The sequence below is a fragment of the Mesocricetus auratus genome, unplaced genomic scaffold (genome assembly GCF_017639785.1).
Source record: "Mesocricetus auratus isolate SY011 unplaced genomic scaffold, BCM_Maur_2.0 Super-Scaffold_100007, whole genome shotgun sequence".
NCBI classification, from domain to species: Eukaryota; Metazoa; Chordata; class Mammalia; order Rodentia; family Cricetidae; genus Mesocricetus; species Mesocricetus auratus.
In genome coordinates, this window is record NW_024429191.1 from 84561862 (window position 1) to 84581184 (window position 19323).

Below are 19323 nucleotides of genomic sequence, written 5' to 3' on the forward strand. Positions count from 1 at the left end.
TGCTCAGTCATTGGGAAGCTGAGGCAGGAGGTGGAGGCTAGCCTGGGCTACTTGGAGACGCTATCACAAAGTGAAATCAGAAGTGCTCTGTGCTAACTTTGCCCAGGCTTCCTTTCACCTCAACATGAATCTCCCTGCCTTCGGTGACAGGCAGCTAGGCGGGTCAGTTTGCTGCTTGTGTGACCCTAGGTATGGGGCTTGTGAATCTTACAGATTTCAGGTTGCTTAGACGCTTACGTTTTTACTTTCTGAGTCTCCGGAGCCTCCTGCATCCTCCCTCCCTCCTAGGGACTATTCAGAGGTGCTATTTCAGTTTGAGCGAATTGTTACACAATGTATGCATATGTAAACACATACATATATGTACATACACATAATACTCGGGTTTCTGTTTTGTTTGAAATAGGGGGTATTCTGCAGCCCAGGCTGGCCTGGAGTTTACCTAGTAGTCTGTATCACCAGGCCCTAGTTTTAGTTTTGACACCAAATCTTCCTACATAGCCAAGATGGCATAGAACTTGTTATGTATTCCAGGTAGCCTCTATCTCCCTGCCTCATTCTCCATGTGCTGCGGTAAGAGCTCCATACCTTCACAATTGGCTTGAATAAGTATTTTATTCCTTTTTTAAAACTGCAGTCTTGTCGGGCGTTGGTGGCACACACCTTTAATCCCAGTACTTGGGAGGCAGAGGCAGGTGGATCTCTGTGAGTTTGAGACCAGCCTGGTCTACAAGAGCTAGTTCCAGGACAGCCTCCAAAGCCACAGAGAAACCTTGTCTCGAAAAACCAACCAACCAACCAACCAAACAAACAAACAAAAAGCTGCAGTCTTTGCTGGGTGATAGTGGCACATGCCTTTAATCCAAGTACTTGGGAAGCAGAGGCAGGTGGATATCTGTGAGTTTGGTTTACAGAGTGAGTTTCTCGACAGCCAGGAATACAAAGAGAAACCCTGTCTCCCAAAAAAACTGGTATTTTAATTTTTTTACTTGGTTTGTATGAATGTTTTGCGTGCACGTAGATCTGTGTACCAAGTGTTTGATACCCTCAGAGGCTGAAAGAGCATGTCAGATCCTCTAGAACTGGAGTTACAGATGGCTGTTAGTCACCATATGGTGCTGGGAATTGAACCAGGGTCCTCTGCAAGAACAACAAACTTTTAACTGCTGGGTCAGCTCTACAGCCCTACTAAAGAATATTTTATATAGGAACCATTGTACCAGGATACTACTGACTGTATTACTTGAAACGTAGTGGGATGGTGGATCTCTTGTTCTGTTTTGTTTTGTTTTGTTTTTTTGTTTCAAGACAGGCTTTCTGTGTGTAGCTTTGGAGCCTGTCCTGGAGCTCACTTTGTAGACCAGGCCAGCCTTGAACTCACAGAGATTCGCTTGTCTCTGCCTCCCGAGTGCTGGGATTAAAGACGTGCGCCACCACTGCCTGGCTACGTCTTACATAAGGTGTAAGATGTCTGAGGTGTGCTTTTCAGTTTTGGCATCTCACCACACCGTGAAAGCAAATGTTTAGACCACAGCAAGAAAAGGAATACTATCAGAATTCAGGCAGCCACCTCTGAAGATAATTTCTATTCAGGAAGCATTGGAGAGAGAAGAATCTAAGATCATACATCATTCTATGAAGTGTGACGTTTGCTAATGCTAAGGTCCTACCAAAGATGCCAAAACCCTGTGACTGTATCTAGAAATTTCTTACAGTGGCAAAATAAACTGTGGTGGTTTGAAAGAAAGTGACCCCCAAAAGGAGGGGCACTATTAGGAGCTGTGGCCTTGTTGGAGCAAGTGTGCCACTGTAGGGGCTGGCTTTGAGGTCTCTTGCTCAAGCTTCCCTCAGTGTGACAGTCTGTTGACTTCCTGTTGCCTGCAAGACGTAGCACACTCAGCTCCAACACCAGTCTGCCTGCACGCTGCCATGCTCCCCATCATGAGGACAATGGGCTGAAGAGAAACTGCGAGTGAGCCACCCCAATTACATGTCTCCTTTATAAGAGTAGTCATGGTGTCTCTTCACAGACATAGAAACCCTAACTGAGACACAAACACAACGACATACAGCATTTTCACCGTTTTTTGATGCGCAAGCACATTTCGCCTTCTCAAACATGCTAAGTCCTCCCTTCGTTACCCCCTCGCTCAGCCCCTGGAACCCCCTCTGCTACTTCCTGTCTCTGTAAATTCCACTTCTGTAAATCCTTCCTGTTAGGTGGAATTGCATCTTTGTCCTTTGGTGGTTGGCTTTTCTCGCCATATTGTATCTTCAGTCCACGTTGTAGCCTCAGCCGGCTTTTCCTCCTCTTCCTTCTCTTGTCTTATTACACCTATCTATTTGTTTTGTGTATACTTGTGTGTATGGGTACAGGTATGCTTGTGCCATAGTGTGTGTGTGGATGGAGTCCAGAGGACAGCTTCTGGGAGTCAGTCTTCTCCTCCCACCCTGTGGGTTCCAGGGATGAATCTCAGGTTGTAGTCTTGGTGGCAAGCTCCGTTACTTGTCAAGCCCCCAAGCTGCCCCCAAGCTACTTCTTTCACTTGGACCCTGTCTTCTGGGCTCCCTGTCTCTTTGTGGACTCCTGGGCAACCTGTAGCCAGTAGGGTCATTGCAGAATTCTGATCAGAGTGTGTGTCTACTGCTGTAGCACCCTGAGCACACCCGATCTCATCTAGTCAAATTCTGAGCTCCCTGCTTATGACTCTTTAACACCTCGTCGTCGGGATGAGCACAATCAAATCCTTACCTTGACCTACTGGAAGAGTTGCCCAATAATTATAAGCTATCCCCTTACATTTGGATTTCAGATGATGAATACTCTTCTTTAATTTATAAACACATCCTATTCAATCTTTCATCATTTATCTTGAATTAAAGTGGATGTGCTGTAGTTTTATTTGCTAAATCCCAAGAACTCAGCAGAGATCCAGCCTCTAGCCCTCTTCCTCAGCTTATCTCCCATTGTATTCTCTGGTGTTTCATCTCAAACTGTTACCAATGGCTGGCTCAGGTCCCCTTTGTTCACCTGCATAGGTGGGGAGGCAAGGGACAGCTCTCCACCTTGAGTGGCCACATTGTGGGGGCTGGACTGTCAAACACCAAGGCTTATGCTCCAAGCCTTGAGATCTGGAAACCAATTGCTTCTTGTAGTCAGATTTTCTTTGAGCCACCAGCTCACAAATGACGACATGGAGATTTATTAATTATGAAAGCTTGACCTTACCTTAGGCTTGTTCTCAGTTAGCTCTTATAACTTAGGTTAACCCATTTATATTCATCTACAACCTGCCATGTGGTGTTACCTTTCTTCCATCCAGACCCTCCTGTTTCTTCCCCACATCTTGCTGGCACATCTGTGTGCCTGGTTTCTCCCTCCCAGTTTCTCTCTCTGTCTGGAAGTCTTGCCTGTTCTCTCCAGCCTATCTATTGGACATTTAGCTCTTTGTTAAAACAACCAGAAGGTTCCTTAGGCAGAAACACATCTTTTTAAGTTTTTTTTTAAATCTATTTGTTTATTATGTATACACTTTTTTTTTTTTTTTGGTTTTTTCGAGACAGGGTTTCTCTGTGGCTTTGGAGGCTGTCCTGGAACTCGCTCAGTAGACCAGGCTGGTCTTGAACTCACAGTGATCCGCCTGCCTCTGCCTCCTGAGTGCTGGGATTAAAGGCATGCATCACCAACGCCCGGCCTATGTATACACTTGTCAGAAGAGGACACCAGGATTTCATTATAGATGGTTGTGAGTCACCATGTGGTTACTGGGAATTGAACTCAGGACCTCTGGAAGAGCAAGCAGTCAGTGTTCTTAACCTCTGAGCCATCTCTCTAGCTCCAGAAACACACCTTTACAGTGTAAACAAATATTCCACAACATTTCCTCCTTTTTGTCTGATTAAAAAAGGAAATGTTCTGCCAGGCATTGGTGGTGCACACCTTTAATCCCGGCACTCGGGAGGCAGAGGCAGGTGAATATGTGAGTTTGAGGCCAGTCTGGTGTACAAAGTGAGTTCCAGGACAGCCTCCAAAACAATACAGAGAAACCCTGTCTCGACAAACCAAAAAAAAAAAGGAAATGTTTTAACTCTGACTTAGTAAAACTGTATACAATAAGAACAATTATTCAAAAAAAGAAAAAGAAAAAACAAAACAACTATCAGGTATTGTCTAAACAAGAAGGAAAGGTTTCAACTCTAACAGTAAAGCTGTATAAAATAAGAAAAATGGTCAGGCAAGACATTAACAATATCTAGTTCATTTGTATTTGGCAAATTTGGAGAAATTACTCTGTTTTCTATGCTATCTTGATGAGTTCAAAGTTTTTTTAAAATTTATTTGCTTATTTTTATTACATATATAGTGTTCTGTCTGCATATTTGCCTGCACACCAGAAGAGGGCACCAGATCTCATGACAGATGGTTGTGAGCCACCATGTGGTTGCTGGGAATTGAACTCAGGACCTCTGGAAGAGCAGCCCAGTGCTCTTAACCTCTGAGCCATCTCTCCAGCCCGAGTTCAAAGTTTTATACGTAAACCACTTTCTCTCATAACTTGTATTACCATCTAAAAAAATATTTTTATACCTTAAAACATTTTCTTAGATAAATAAGCTTTTTTTTTTTTTGGTTTTTTGAGACAGGGTTTCTCTGTATTGTCTTGGAGGCTGTCCTGGAACTCACAGAGATCTGCCTGCCTCTGCCTCCCAAGTGCTGGGATTAAATGCATGCGACACCAACGCCCGGCTTAACTTAAGCTTTTATGTCTCTCAACCTTATATATACACTTTGAACATCTTTTGTGAGTTTCTTTCCTGAACTTGGTAAGAAGGAAAGCTGTAGCTGCAAGTATCTAGTTTTCAATCCCATTAAAGACCTGAGAAGGCCTTTAATCCCACCACCACCCAGCTTACAAAAACATCTTAAAAGTCATATTTCTATAATTTCTGGTGTTTGAAGACCACCTCTCTATCTAAAATATATCTGTTTAGCCTTGAAAACATGCCTAATATGACTATAAATTTGATTATTATAGATGACTAACTACTAAATTGCATTTCTTTTTTTTTTGTTTGTTTTTTTGTTTTTCGAGACAGGGTTTCTCTGTGGCTTTGGAGGCTGTCCTGGAACTTGCTTGGTAGTCCAGGCTGGCCTCAAACTCACAGAGATCTGCCTGCCTCTGCCTCCCGAGTGCTGGGATTAAAGGCGTGCGCCACCAACGCCTGGCTCTAAATTGCATTTCTTAATTATACATTTCATTTTTAAATGAACTGCATAGGTACAATAACTTAAACAAGAGTAGAAGCTTATAAATAATATAAATAGTATAACAAAATGACCTTAAATTTGTACAGAAATCCAAACCAATATAAAATATTTGAGGTTAATAGTTTTTTTTTGTTTTTTTTTTTTGTTTTTCGAGACAGGGTTTCTCTGTATAGTTTTGGAGGCTGTCCTGGAACTCACTTTGTAGACCAGGCTGGCCTCGAACTCACAGAGATCCTCCTGCCTCTGCCTCCCGAGTGCTGGGATCAAAGGCGTGCGCCACCAACGCTGCAGCTTATTTTTTTTTTTTTAGTTTAAAAGTAGAGTCAATAATCTACCCTTTTAGCCTATCATTTTTATATCCCATATTTTCTTTCTTTTCAGAAAGAGATCTGATGGGGGATGTCCTTCTGCATGTATGTTTCTCTTATTGGTTGATCAATAATGTTGTTTCAGCCAGTGAAGAGGCAGACTTTAGCCAGGCAGTAAAATCCAGATAGGGATAGAGAAAGATAGTAGGCACAGTCAAGGAGATGCCACGTAGCTACCGTGAAGGTAGGACTCCTGGACATTCTCCGGTAAGCCAAGACCACGTGGAGATACACAGATGAATAGAAATGGGTTAATAATTAGGAGAGAGCTAGCCAGTAAGAATCCTGAGCCATTGGCCAAGCGGTTTATAATTACTATAAGCCTCTGTGTGTTTATTTGGGACTGAACAGCTGTAGGACTGGGTGGGATAGAAACTTCTGCCTACAGAGTTCCCCGGATCTAACCTGCTTTTTTTAGTCATCCCCCCCCCACCATGACCAGTAACAACTTGTACCCAACCCCCTAAATGACGATACACATTCATAACCCACTAACAACTAAAAACCACCCATCCCACCTCTTGGGAATGTGGGCATCATGTTCTCTAGACTGTTTCCTGTTGTCTGGGGGTGAGAGTATCTTTAGAGGACCCTGAGAGAAACTGAGATAATGGTCAGACCTTGGGAGAACTAGCTGCATTATTTTTGTTAGTCTCTGGGTGAAGGTAAAGTGCAGGGTCTATCTGAAGACCTGACTGGAGTAGTCTGTGAGGCTGGACCACCTTAGCTAGCAGCCTTGAGGTTGTTTTGGATGCAGAATTTTGAGGAAACTACAACAGAGGCATCTGAGAGGCGGGATCACCTGGGCTACTTGTCTTCATTGGTGTCTGGTTCTTTTGTTCTGAAAACACACAATCTCTTAAAGATAACATATATGTCTGCATTAACACAAGTATGGAAAGTGTGGTGCGCACAAGTCAGCTAAAGATACTTTTTTATTCTGTGTTTGAGAAGGTAAAAGACACCTGTCAATTTCATAAGTCCATCTGGACTGTTTAACCAAACTGTAATAAAAGCATGAGGATTCTGTAACCAACAAGATTTATCATCTCTCATCCAGTCTCAGAGCTGTTCCCATGCAGAGGGATCAGCACACACGTCTGTCCTGTGTTTTTTCTAACTCCCTCCCTCATGTCTGCAGCCACGATCCTCAGGAGGTCTCCCCCAGTCAAATCTGATCTTTATTAATTTTGAAGGAATCCATAGCTTTTTGTTTCCTGTGGAAACAAAGGTATAACCTCTCTCCCAACACAACACATTTTCCAGCTTCCATTCTGAAGCCAGGGCATCTCTAAAGTATATAGGCTGGTCTAGCCCAGCAGTCCCTTCCGCAATCCAGTGTCCCTCAGCAGCTGCTGCTTGCTCACCAGCATTCAGAAAATTCAGTCAACAAAGCAACACACAGGATCCAGACACCCTGTGTGCTTCCCATCCTTACGTGGCTTTTTAAAATATTGCATTGCTCGTTCTTTAAAGACTTTATTATTTTTAAACTATTTTTATTCTATGACGGTCTATACCCATTTTCTTTTCTTTCTTCTGTACCTAAGCACCTTTTTAGGCACACTGTACTGTTTTAGACGTTTTCTGTGTCTGGGTCTGGCTTTCTCCTCTGACTTTGTGAGCCAAGCCTTAAAGGGCCAGTCCATCCATCGTGCCGTTCTGTGCTGGTGGCTGGCTCAAGCCTGCAGGCAACATCTGGGAGCTGTGTCTCTGTACACTAAGCACTGGCTCACCTGAGACGCAGCAGGACTAGGAATTCACATCTGGCTCCTAGTGCAGAACTTTTCTTAGCTTTGTTGGACCCTATGTTTGGATATCTGAGCCACCACATTGGATGCCATATGTAGGAGTACTTTCTTGTCAGGACTGACAACTTGCAAATAATGACACAGAGATTTATTATTAATTATAAAAGCTTGATCTTAGCTTAGGCTTGTTCCTACCTAGTTCTTATAACTTAAATGAACCCACATTATTTAATCTGTGTTCTTCAAGATTCAAGATGGCCCTATACCTCATCTCTGTACTGCCCATGCTGCTTCTTCGGAATCTGGCTGGCAACTCTACCTTTCTATTCCCAGCGTTCTCTCTCTGCCTGGAAGTCCTGCTCATACTCTCCTTTCTAGCTAGTGACTGTTCAGCTTTTTATTACACCAATCAGAGCAACACATCTTCACAGGTGTACAAATATCCTACGACAGCTTCTGGATTTAGCAGCTCTTTATGTGTGATTTTTTTTTTGAGACAGGTTTTCTCTGTGGCTTTGGAGGCTGTCCTGGAACTCGCTCTTGTAGACCAGGCTGGTCTTTAACTCACATAGATCTGTCTGCCTTTGCCTCCCGACTGCTGGGATTAAAGGCGCGTGCCACCAATGCCCAGCTGAAGCTCTTTATGTTTAATTGACTTCTGGCTGTAGGCACTTGAGTAAGAGGCTTGTTTATTTAGAGGAAGGAATGGCCTAGAACTTGCTATGTAGATGAGGCCAGCCTTGAATACACTTAAATCTGCCTCTCAAATCCTAAGACTAAAAGTGTGTCACCATGGATTTATTCATGTTTAGTTTTGTGTGTATGTGCATATCTGTGTGCAGGTGAGTGCAGGTTTCCATGTTTAGTGTGTGTGTGTGTGTGTGTGTGTGTGTGTGCAGGCGAGTGCAGGTGTCTGCACCAGCCAGAGTCATCAGATTCCCCCAGGAGCTGAAGTTCTAGGTGATTGTGAGCCTTCTAATGTAGGGGCTGGGACCTGAGCCATGCAAGAGCAGCCAGTGCGTGCTCTTAAGTGCAGAGCCGTCTCTGCAATCCTGGCTTTTGGTTTTGTTTTGTCTTGTTTTTGAGACAGAATCTTATGTGGTTCAGGCTGACCTCCAACTTACTTTGCAGTCAAAGATCATAGTGGACTTCTTAAAAAATTCTTATATTATTTTAAAGAGTGTGTGTGCACGCGCATGTGTGTATGTGTGCGTGTGCATGTGCTTGTGTGATAGGAGACGTAACAGGACAATTTGTAGGAGTAGATTCTTTCTACTATGTGGTTCCCAGGGAACCGAATCAGTGGTCAAGCTTGGTGACAGGCACCTTTACCTGCTGGGACATCTTCACCCCCCACCTTGAACTTCTGACGCTCTCGCCTCCACCTCCTGCGTGCCAGAGTTACAAGAGTGCGACATCTACCCAATTTGTGCGGTGCTGGGGATGGAACTCAGGGCCTCATGCTAAGCAGGGCCTTTGCCACCAAGCTGCAGCCCCAGCGGTTGGCTCAGTGTTCTGTTTCTCTTCCTCCCACTGGAAGACAGAGGTTATTACTGTCCTTTTAATCCCAGGTGTGAGGGCCAAGTGGGTTAATTAATGTGAACTGTACGGAGCAGGGCCTGACAGATGTTGAGGAGTCAGTGAATGTCAGGCTGGGATGGGACTTGGGGGCCTGGGGCTGGGGCTGGGGAGAAGGTAAGGCACTCCCACATGCAATACTGAGGACTGGAGTCTCACGGCCCACATGTTAAGTCAGGCGTGCAAGTGAGGGCAAATTCAAGAGGCCACTGAAATGGTCACTCCATAGTCAGGAGGAGGATTTCTATTATGGGTAAGAGAGAGCATCCAGAGCCATCTGGAAGAGGCCAGAGCAGAGAGAAAAGGAAGCGGACTGGACACAGCCCGGGCTAGGGAAGGTGGGGGCATGGAAGGATCGTGTGGGCTATGAGGAGGGTGAGTGTGGGCGGGGGAAGCCTGTGAACTGGGGTAGCCTGGGAGTTTAGGGTGGAGGAGGAGGTGAGAAGTATAGTAAAATACATGTGCATGGGGACTGAAGGAGCCTGGAGGCCAGCCTGGGCTCTGATAGCAGAGAGGTGCCACAGGAGTCAATAGAGTCAATAGAGAGGCAGCTGTCCCTTCTGCCAGAGACAAGGGAAATGACTTCTTTTGGCAGATGGGAACTGTTTTACAAGTTCCCGAGGAATGTTGGCTTTTATCTAACCACCAGAAATCATTCTGTAGTCCTGTTTGAGTTGAGCCTAGACTTAATTGTGGACTTAGTCAGTGGGCCTGCCCTTTTATGGGGGTGATGGGGTACCCTTTGGACCTGACAATGTGGACAGCCTATAATCACAGCACAGCGAAGGTTGTGATGGGAAACCGGAGAGCAAGGTGACTCCCTTAGACCAGGGAACCAATGCTCTCTGGAGTCAGCCTGAGACCCTGCCTCAGCAGATAAGATGGAAAGTAGTCAGAAAGACACCAGGTATCAACTGCAGGCCTCCATGAGCTATCACATACATGCGAACACACATACACAATACATATATACGCTATACACGCCAGGAAAAATCACAACAAAAAATAAAAAAACAACAACAACAAAATTCAACATTAAAAGGGGGCTTGAGAGCCAGGTGGTGGGGCACACCTTTAATCCCAGCACCCGAGAGGCAGAGACAGGTGGATCTCTGTAAGTTCCAGGCCAGCCTGGTATACAGAGCGAATTCCAGGACAGGCTCCAAAGCTACACAGGGAAATTCTGTCTCGAAAAGCAAAAAACAAACAAACAAGCAAGCAAGAAACAAAACAATAACTGCCCCCCAAGCCAAACAAGAAAAAAAAAAAAGGCGGGGAAGAGGGTGGAGAGATGCCTCAGCAGTGAAGAGCACTTGTTGCTCTTCAGAGAATCTAGGTCTGGTTCCTAGCACGTACACTAAATGGCTCACAAGCGCCTTTAACTGAAATTACAGGGCTCTGTCGCCCTCTTCTGGCCGTTGTGGACATAGCACTTAGGTGGTACTAATGCAGGTAAGTGCATGCACTTGTATGTGCACACGTGCACAGCAAACTTAATTTTATATATTTAATATATATTTAAACTATTTTTAACACTAAGTCTCTCTAAGTAGCCCTGGCTGGCTTTGAATTCACAGAGATCTGCCTTTCTCTGTCTCCTGAGTGCTGGGTTTAAGGTGTGCACCCCCACACCTGGTTCAGAAATCTGGATTCTTGCAAGCATGTTGTTTTCAAGCTACTCTCTTTATCGGGAAGTTAAAGATGAGTGCCTTGTGTCTGGGAAGCAAACTACAGCCCCTCAAATGTGATCTTGGAAGCTTGCAGGAACAAAAATGCTTTCCTAACCGAGTAAAGCCATCTTCATCTTGCTTTTTCCTGAGCAGCCCCTGAAGCTCCATTGTTTCCCCTGGGAAGAAAAGGCCGCCGAGCTCTCTCTCTCGGGAGGCAAGGAATTCCTCCTTCTGAACCTTCTCTTCTACCTCATGTGCCTAATGTCTGTCTGTCTGTCTGTCTGTCTGTCTGTCTGTCTATCTATCTATCTATCTATGAGGCAAGGAGGAAGAGAATTTCACTCAAACCACTTTAAAAAAATTGATTTGGAGCTGGGCCAGTGGTAGTACACACCTTTAATCCCAGCACTCAGCAGGCAGGGACAGGTGGATATCTGTGAGTTCGAGGCCAGCCTGGTCTACAGAGCAAGTTCGAGGACATCAAGGACTGTTATACAGAGAAACCCTATTTTGGGGGGAAGAAATTGATTTGGGGCTGGTGAGATGGCTGAGTGGGTAAAGGCGCTCGCTGCCAAAACTGACAAGCGGAGTCGCCTGTGGTGGAAGCCGAGAACTGACCCCACATGTGTGCTGTGGCATGCGCGTTTGCACGCACAAACACATACAATAAATAAAATGCAAAAAACTTTATTCATGTGTAGATGCAGATTTGAAGAGTTCGTTTTTCAGATGTTTATTGTGCCTCTCTGAGGACATCTTGTATGATTTTTTCTTTCCCAGCTGGGAAAGAACTCAATATGTAGCCCAGGCTGCCCTGGAACCTCCCAGAGTTCCACCTGCCTTTGCTTGATTTTATGTAGAAAAGAATCACTAGGGCTGGAGAGATGGCTCAGTGGTTAAGAGCACTGGCTGCTCTTCCAGTTCAATTCCCAGAAACCACGTGGCAGCTGACAGCTGTCTGTAACTTTAGTTCCAACAGATCTGGCATCCTCACACAAACATATATGCAGGCAAAACATCAATGCATATAAAATAAGAATACGTAAATTATATATAAAAAGAATCACCGGAGAGTTTCCACTTGCTTTGGGCTTGCTTCAAAAGTTATTAACACGAAGTTAAACTGTGAGTTTATCAGCCCCTTCTGCAAAGCTCTTCTTCAAGTGTGTGTGTGTGTGTGTGTGTGTGTGTGTGTGTGTGTGGAGTCCTATCTTTCTGATCTAAATTAGATTTAGCAGATCAGAGAAAAGAGAAGCTTGACATTTTTATATTCAGACAATAGCAGGTTAAGTTGCTCAGGGAAAATGAGGAAAATGAGTACAGAACTATTGACCCATGGATAGCCAGAAACTAGCTAGGTTTTATTATTATTATTATCCTCATTTAGTTCTCTTTATAGAATAAAAGATAATTCTTTTCACATGTGGCATCCATGAAAATGAAGGTTTTGTGAATATTGCTTATATATACTTATTCTTTAAATACATATAATATTTTATGTATTTGAAATTTTATTTATTCTTTTGTTTTCCTTTCTCGAAACAGGGTTTCTCTGTGGCTTTGGAGGCTGTCCTTGAACTCACAGAGATCTGCCTGCCTCTGCCCTCTGAGAGCTGAGATTAAAGGCGTGCACTATCATTGCCTGGCAGTTTTACTTATTATTTTATATCTATGAGTGTTTTGGCTGTGTGTATGTCTCAATAACTATGCATGCAGTGCCAATAGCAGTCAGAAGAGGGCAAATTCCCTTTGAAGGAGAGTTATAGACAGGTGTGAGTCAGGGTGTGGGTGCTGGGAATTGAACCTGGGTCCTTGGCAAGAGCGACGAGTGCCATTAACTGCCGAACCATCTCTCCAGTCCTCTACATTTCTTATTCTTTTTAAAAACTACATATCTTTAACTAATTTGTTTTTATTTTATGTGCATTGGTGTTCTGTCTGCATGTGTGTCTGTGTGAGGATGTCAGGTCCCCTGGAGCCGGAGTTACAGGCAGTTGCAAACTACGTGGGTTAAGTGGGTGCTGGGAATTGAACTCAGGTCCTCTGCAAGAGCAGCCAGTGCTCTTAACCACTGAGCCATCTCTCTAGCCCCACTTCTTACTCTTGAAATACTTTCTTGCTACTTGAGATGATATTAAGGGTTTTGTTTTTTGTTGTTTTGGGTTTTTTTTTTGACCTTTGAAAATGACTAGGGGAGCACACACATTTAATCCCAGCACTTAGAAAGAAGAGGCAGGTGGATCTCTGTGAGTTCAAGGCCAGCCTGGTCTTGAAAAAAATCACAACTATTTGTTTTCATTTTACAGGTGTGGGTGTTTTGCCTATGTTTATGACATATTCCACATATGGGCCTGGTACCTGAGGAGGCCAGAAGAGGATGTCAGATCTTATAGAACTGGAATTACAGATGGATGTTAGCCATCATGTGGGTGCTGGGAATTGAACCCGGGTCCTCTGGAAGAGCAGCCAGTGCACTGGTGTGGGGCATGCGCGTAAACACCATACAGGAATAAATGAACATGCAAATTTACAATGGAGAAACCCTAGGGCTCACAACTATCTGTAACTCCAGCTCCAGGGGATCCAACATCTTCTGACCTCTGTGGGTACCACCAGGCACACGTGTGGCACACAGAAATGCATTCAGACAAACACTTATACACATTAAAGTTTCTCTTTAAGGGATTAATCCAGCCCTGCGGTGGTGGTGCATACCTTTAATCCCAGCACTCGGCAGGCGGGTCTCTGTGAGCTCAAGGCCAACCTGGTTTACAGGACAGGCTCCCTGTCTCGAAAAACAAAGAAAGAAAGAGAGAGAGAGAGAGAGAGAGAGAGAGAGAGAGAGAGAGAGAGAGAGAGAGAGAGAGAGAAAGACCAATTTAAAAAGCTGTGACCGGAGAGATGGCTCTGCAGTTAAGAGTGGTTGTTCCTCTTGCAGAGTCACCAGGATCCACTGTGCCGTTTCCCATCACCTGGAGTGGCATTGCTGCTCCTGGCACCCAAATGCACGCATGCGTATATACACTCAAGTGAAATAAAACATTAAATCCCGAACTATCTAACAGCGGCGAAATCACATCTCCTTGGGTTTGCATAATAATTAGCTCAGAATGGAAAGGAATAGAATAACTCCAAGACGACAGTGGAAAAATTCAAACCAATGGAAATCTTGCCAAATTTCCAAGGGCTGTTCAGAGAAGAGGCAGTGAACAGTCTGGCCCCATGAGTAGTCTCTCTGCATTCTGCACCCCAGAGCAGTGAGCTATCTTTGGAAGCTCTCAGAACAGGGCTGCTTGTGTACGGCACAACTTGACTCTCAAGGATCGCCTGTGTGTAAGTTGGCTGCCAGCCGCTCACAGGGACCATCTCCTGGGAGTGGGAAAGTTATTTTGGGATAAGATTTTAAAGTCGCCCAGATTTCTTTGCCTCCAAACCCTCTCCAGTGATAGTGGCTAACACTCTCTTTGGAAAGTTTAAGGAGGTCCATCCATTATCTTAGTGGGGTTACAGTGGTGGATGTCACTCTCTTGAGTGTGGTAATGCTGCCCAAAGGTGACAAGAAGAATAAAGATGCTAGAAAGTCAGTTAAAAAAAAAAAAAAAGACCCAGTGAGAAAAATCTGAGGATCGGGCTAAACGCAGCAATCCAAAGGCAAAATGGGGACCAGGTCTGGGTAGGGGTGGGGGTTGGGGTTCTCAACAATGAGGTTATAACTCTAGTCACGCTTTCTGAGAGAAGGAGAGAGACTGAGGACGGGGGAGGGGCTTGGCTGCTGCATGCTAACCTTGACTAGACAGATGAGCCTCGACTACCGGCACTGCATGACCCTAAGCATGGTGGTGAAAGACTATAGTCCCAGCGCTAGGGAGGTAAAGGCAGGAGGATGGGGAGTTCAAGGTTATCCTAAGCTTTAGACAGTCTGAGGATGTAAAGCTCGTTGCAAGAGTGGCCCTTCAGGGGTGGGCTCCATTACAAAGGAGCTTATCAAACTGGCTCCCAAGTACGAAGATGGAGTGGGCTACCCAGGAACGCCAAGGGTGGAGATGTCCCAGCTGCAGGGGAAGATGTACAAACGGGTTGGTGTCTATCAACTGGACAATCGAGGGAAAAGGAGAAGGCATAAAGCCAAGTCTTTTGTGTTGGCCTTAGGTGCACATTATTGGTATTAAAACGTAATATAAAGTATCTATTTGTTATGTGAGTGTATGGGGGGGGCACACATGCACCACCGTGTGAGGTCACTGTGTGAGAGCGCCAAAGTTAGATTTTAAGTTTTAATTACTGTGCCTTACAGATCCATGAAACAAAAATGCCTCTGATCTGCAAGCCCCTTGCCCCAAGGATGGATACTTCCCGAAATGCTGGAGGCTGTTGTTTATGGGAGACAACAGGCCACATGTTTTCACTCCCCTAAATAAGTTTGCTTGGCCCATCTGCACCAGATGTAGTCAGGAAATACATCAGGATGTATGCCTGCCCCTGATTGGACCTGATGGGAAATACAATGAATTATGGGTTTTCCTTCTTAAGCCCTTGAAAAACTGGATGCTGGGGTCGTCTTCTGGAAACCCACAGATGGACCTGGCCAGAGCCTATCCACCTGGCCTGTGCCTAGTTAAAGCTTCCTTCAGATTTGGCTTTAAATTGTGGCGGTGGTCTTTATTCTCAATGGGTGGGACTAAGGGCAGTGTGCAAGAGTAAGTTCTCTCCTTCACTGACGTGGGTTCCAGAGTTTGAACTCAGGTTGTCAGGTTTGGTGGAGGTGCTCTGTCTGCTGAACCATCTTGCTGGTTCCATAGCTGGTTTTCGTAGTCACACAAAATTACCCCTTAGATCTCTGGTGCTCCATTCAGACCCTTTGTGTTGCTGCCCTAGAGGCCAGCCTCAGAAGGTTCCCAACATTTTAGTTTAGGCTTCAAACTGACTATGTAACCAAGGCTGATCTTTCAAAATTTATATGTGTGATTGTTTTGCCTACATGGTACCCTTGGAGGCTAGGAGAGGGCATTAGATCCTCCTGTGACTGGTGTTAGATGGTTGTTAGCCATCATGTGGATACTGGGAATTGAACCAAGGTCCTCTACAAAAAAAAGAAAGACAGACGTTAATGAAAAGAGGAGGAGGAGGCAGCCTGAGCCAACTCTCCAGCCTCCAAAGTTGATCTAATCAGTGGCGTTTTGAATGAAAATGGCCCCCATAGGCTCGTAGGGGGTGACACTATTCGAAAGCATTAGGTGTCGCCTTATTACTTATTACTAGGCTTTGAGGTTTCAGAAGCCCTCACACTCTTCCTGCTGCTTGCAGATTTGGATAAAGGTCTCAGACACAGCCGGGCATTGGTGGCGCACGCCTTTGATCCCAGCACTCTGTGAGTTCGAGACCAGCCTGGAATACCAAGTGAGTTCCAGGACAGCCTCCAAAGCCACAGAGAAACCCTGTCTCGAAAAACCAAAAAAAAAAAAAAAAAAGTCTTAGACACTTCTCCAACACTATGTCTGTCTGCATGCCTCCATGGTCCCTGCCATGATGACAATGACTAAACCTCTGAAACTGTAAGTAAGCCCCGATTACATGTTTTCCTTTACAAGGATTGCCATGGCTATGGTGTCGCTTCACAGCAATAGAAACATCGACTAAGACATAATCCTTCTGCCTCCACCTCCCCAGTGCTAGGATTACAAAGGTGTGTCTTTACACCTGATTTATGTGGTAGTGGGCATTGAAGCCCAGGCTTCACACATGCTAGGATTACAAAGGTGTGTCTTTACACCTGATTTATGTGGTAGTGGGCTGTAGGAGGAAGTCTGATGCCGCCAGTAAACATGTGACTTACTAAGTCTATGCCGCCACTAAACATGTGACTTACTAGAGGCGCATACAGATGAGGTAATAAAAGGGCGGTTTACCACACCGCTAACCACACCCACTTTAGGCAGGACTAAAGACGTATACGGCTGGACGTAAAGAAGTATACGTACGTAGGCGGAACTACGTCACTAGCCAGGCCCACTTTTGGGCATGGCTAGGGGCGTTACGGGGGAAGGCATAAAAGACAGCGCACAGGAAGTCTCGCTCTCTTTTCCTGGAGTTCGGCTTCCGGTCCAGTCGCTAGCGGAGATCTGCTGGGCTTCTCGGGGTTTGGTATCTTGTGAGTAATTTTCTATATAAAATACTTAGCCTTATTTTCAGTAATTGTGTGTCGTGTATCGTTACAGCGCCCGTAAAGCCAACAGTGGGCATTGAAGCCCAGGCTTCACACATGGAAGGCAAGCACTCCACTCACTGAGCTACATCCCCAGGCCTCCTGCCCCTCTTCCTTTCCTTATCTTTTTTCTTTTCCTCACATGCTGGGAACAGAACGAGGACATTGAGGCAAAGTACTGACCTGTTCCTAATGGTGGTTAGTTTATTATTTATCATTTTGACCACAAACGTCAATGAGTCTGGGAAGAGGGGTTCCCAACTGAGGAATTGCCTTTTTCAGACTGAGCCGTGAGCAATTCTGATGTAGGGGGGCCTATCCCACCCTTAGGCAGAAGGACCTGAGCTGTCTGAGAAAGGTAGCTGGGGGCTGGAGAGATGGCTCAGCAGTCCAGAGCACTGGCTGCTCTTCCGGAGGACCTGTGTGCGGTTTGCAGCACACACACGTGGCAGCTCACAACTTCTATGGTCTCCAAGGGTATTGCACTCACACATGCACATTTCACACATAGATATGCACACAATTAATAATAAAGTGTGTGCGTGTTGGGGGGGCAGAGGAGAGGAAGGAGAGAAGAGAGAGGGGAGAGAGAAGGAGGAGAGAGGAGAGACAGAGGAGAGAGGAAAGGGAAGAGAAAGGGGGAGAGAGAATGAGAGAGGAAGAGAGAGAGGGAGAGAGAGAAGAGAGAGGGAGGGATATATATATATAGAGAGAGGGGGGGGGAAGGAGGGAGAGAGGAAGGGAGGGAGAGACACAGAGAGAGAGAGAGAGAGAGAGAGAGAGAGAGAGAGAGAGAGAGAGAGAGAGAGAGAGAGAGCACAGGCTACTATCTAGTGCTTTTTCTTGGTCTCTGTTCCTGGGTTTCCCTCAGTGACGAACTATGACATGTTAGCTGAAATAAACCCTCTCCTCCCCAAGCTGCTTCTAGTCAGTGTGCTGGGTAGGTTTGTTTTTTTGTTTTTTGTTTTTTTTTCAACTTGACACAGGCTGCAGTCATGGGGGGGGACCTTCAATTGCAAAAATTCCTCTGTAAGATCGAATTGTAGATAGAAATTTTCTAAATTAGTGAATGATGGGGGAGGGCCTAGCCCACTGTTGGTGGGGATATCTCTGGTCTGGTGGTCTTTTTTTTTTTTGTTTTTTGTTTTTTTTGTTTTTGTTTTTTATGAGACAGGGTTTCTGTGTTTTGTTTTGGAGGCTGTCGGTCCAGCCCGGCCTCGAACTCACAGAGATCCGCCTGCCTCTGCCTCCCCGAGTGCTGGGATTAAAGGCGTGCGCCACCACCACCCGGCAGGTGGTGGTCTTGAGTTTTATAAAAAAAAAGCAGACTAAGCAAGCCGTGAGGAGCAAGCCATGATGAATAAGCCAATAAGCAGCACCCCTCCATGGCCTCTGCCTCTGCTCCTGCCTCCAGGATCCTGTCCTGTTTGAGTTCCTGCCCTGTCTTCTTTCAGTGATGAACAATAAACCCTTTTCCTTCCCAACTTGCTTTTAGGTCATGGTGTTTCATCGCAGCAATAGAAACCCTAACTAAGACAGTTGGTATGTTGTTTTTCACAACAGAAGACAAACTAGAAATGCTACCTTTCCAAGAAAGAGGAAAGTAGCTAGACTTTGGATTTGAATGAGGCATTGCACACGTGATGGAAGGGAGAATTCATGTGTACACAAGTCAGACAGAAGTCGATCCGTAACCCTGACAACAGGGATTGGTGGATCCACACACACTCCAGTGCCTGTGAATACCCAGGTCGTCCTTGCAAAGCCATCAAAGCCTCCTGCTGACCCTGACAGTTTCATGCGAGGTTATTTCAGACAGGATGTGTCCTGAACTTTGAGATCAAGGTACAGTTGGAGGTGGTGGTTGAGGAACTTTTAGAGAAATATGTGGGGTTCAGAAGTCTAAGATTAGACTTTTGATGAAAAACTGCTCAGGAACTCGGGGAGGGGTGTGTGTCACAAGCACCTATACATTGAGTATTAGGTATGCAAATATTTAACAACTCCATATAGCTTGGGCCCTGAAGGCAGCCTCTGCCCAAGAATGCAGGCTGAAAGCCAGCCAGCAGCAGTGTGTGGGAAGTTTGTGTGTTGTGAATACAGAATTAAAAGACAGGATGGGGGTGTGTAATGGTGAAGTTGGAGCTACAAAAGGAAACATGTTTTACTTAATTGGGTTGATATTACACAACTCAGAACTTCAGTAAAAGCAGTGTACCTGCCCCAGAGGTCAGACTGTGACGTTTGCTTTCTTCCTTTGAATCACGTTTAATTAATTAATTATGTGTTTATTTAGTTAGTGTGTGTGTCCTGTGTTGAGGTCAGAAGACAACTTCGGAGAGTTGCTCTTCTCCTTCTGCCATGTGGGTCCTGGGGTGGGGGATTAAACTCCAAGTCGTCAGACTTGGCAGCAGGTACCCTGACTCAGGGCCAGCCAGCCCAAGACTGTGACATTTCTTTTTTCTTTTCTTTTTTTTTTTTTTTT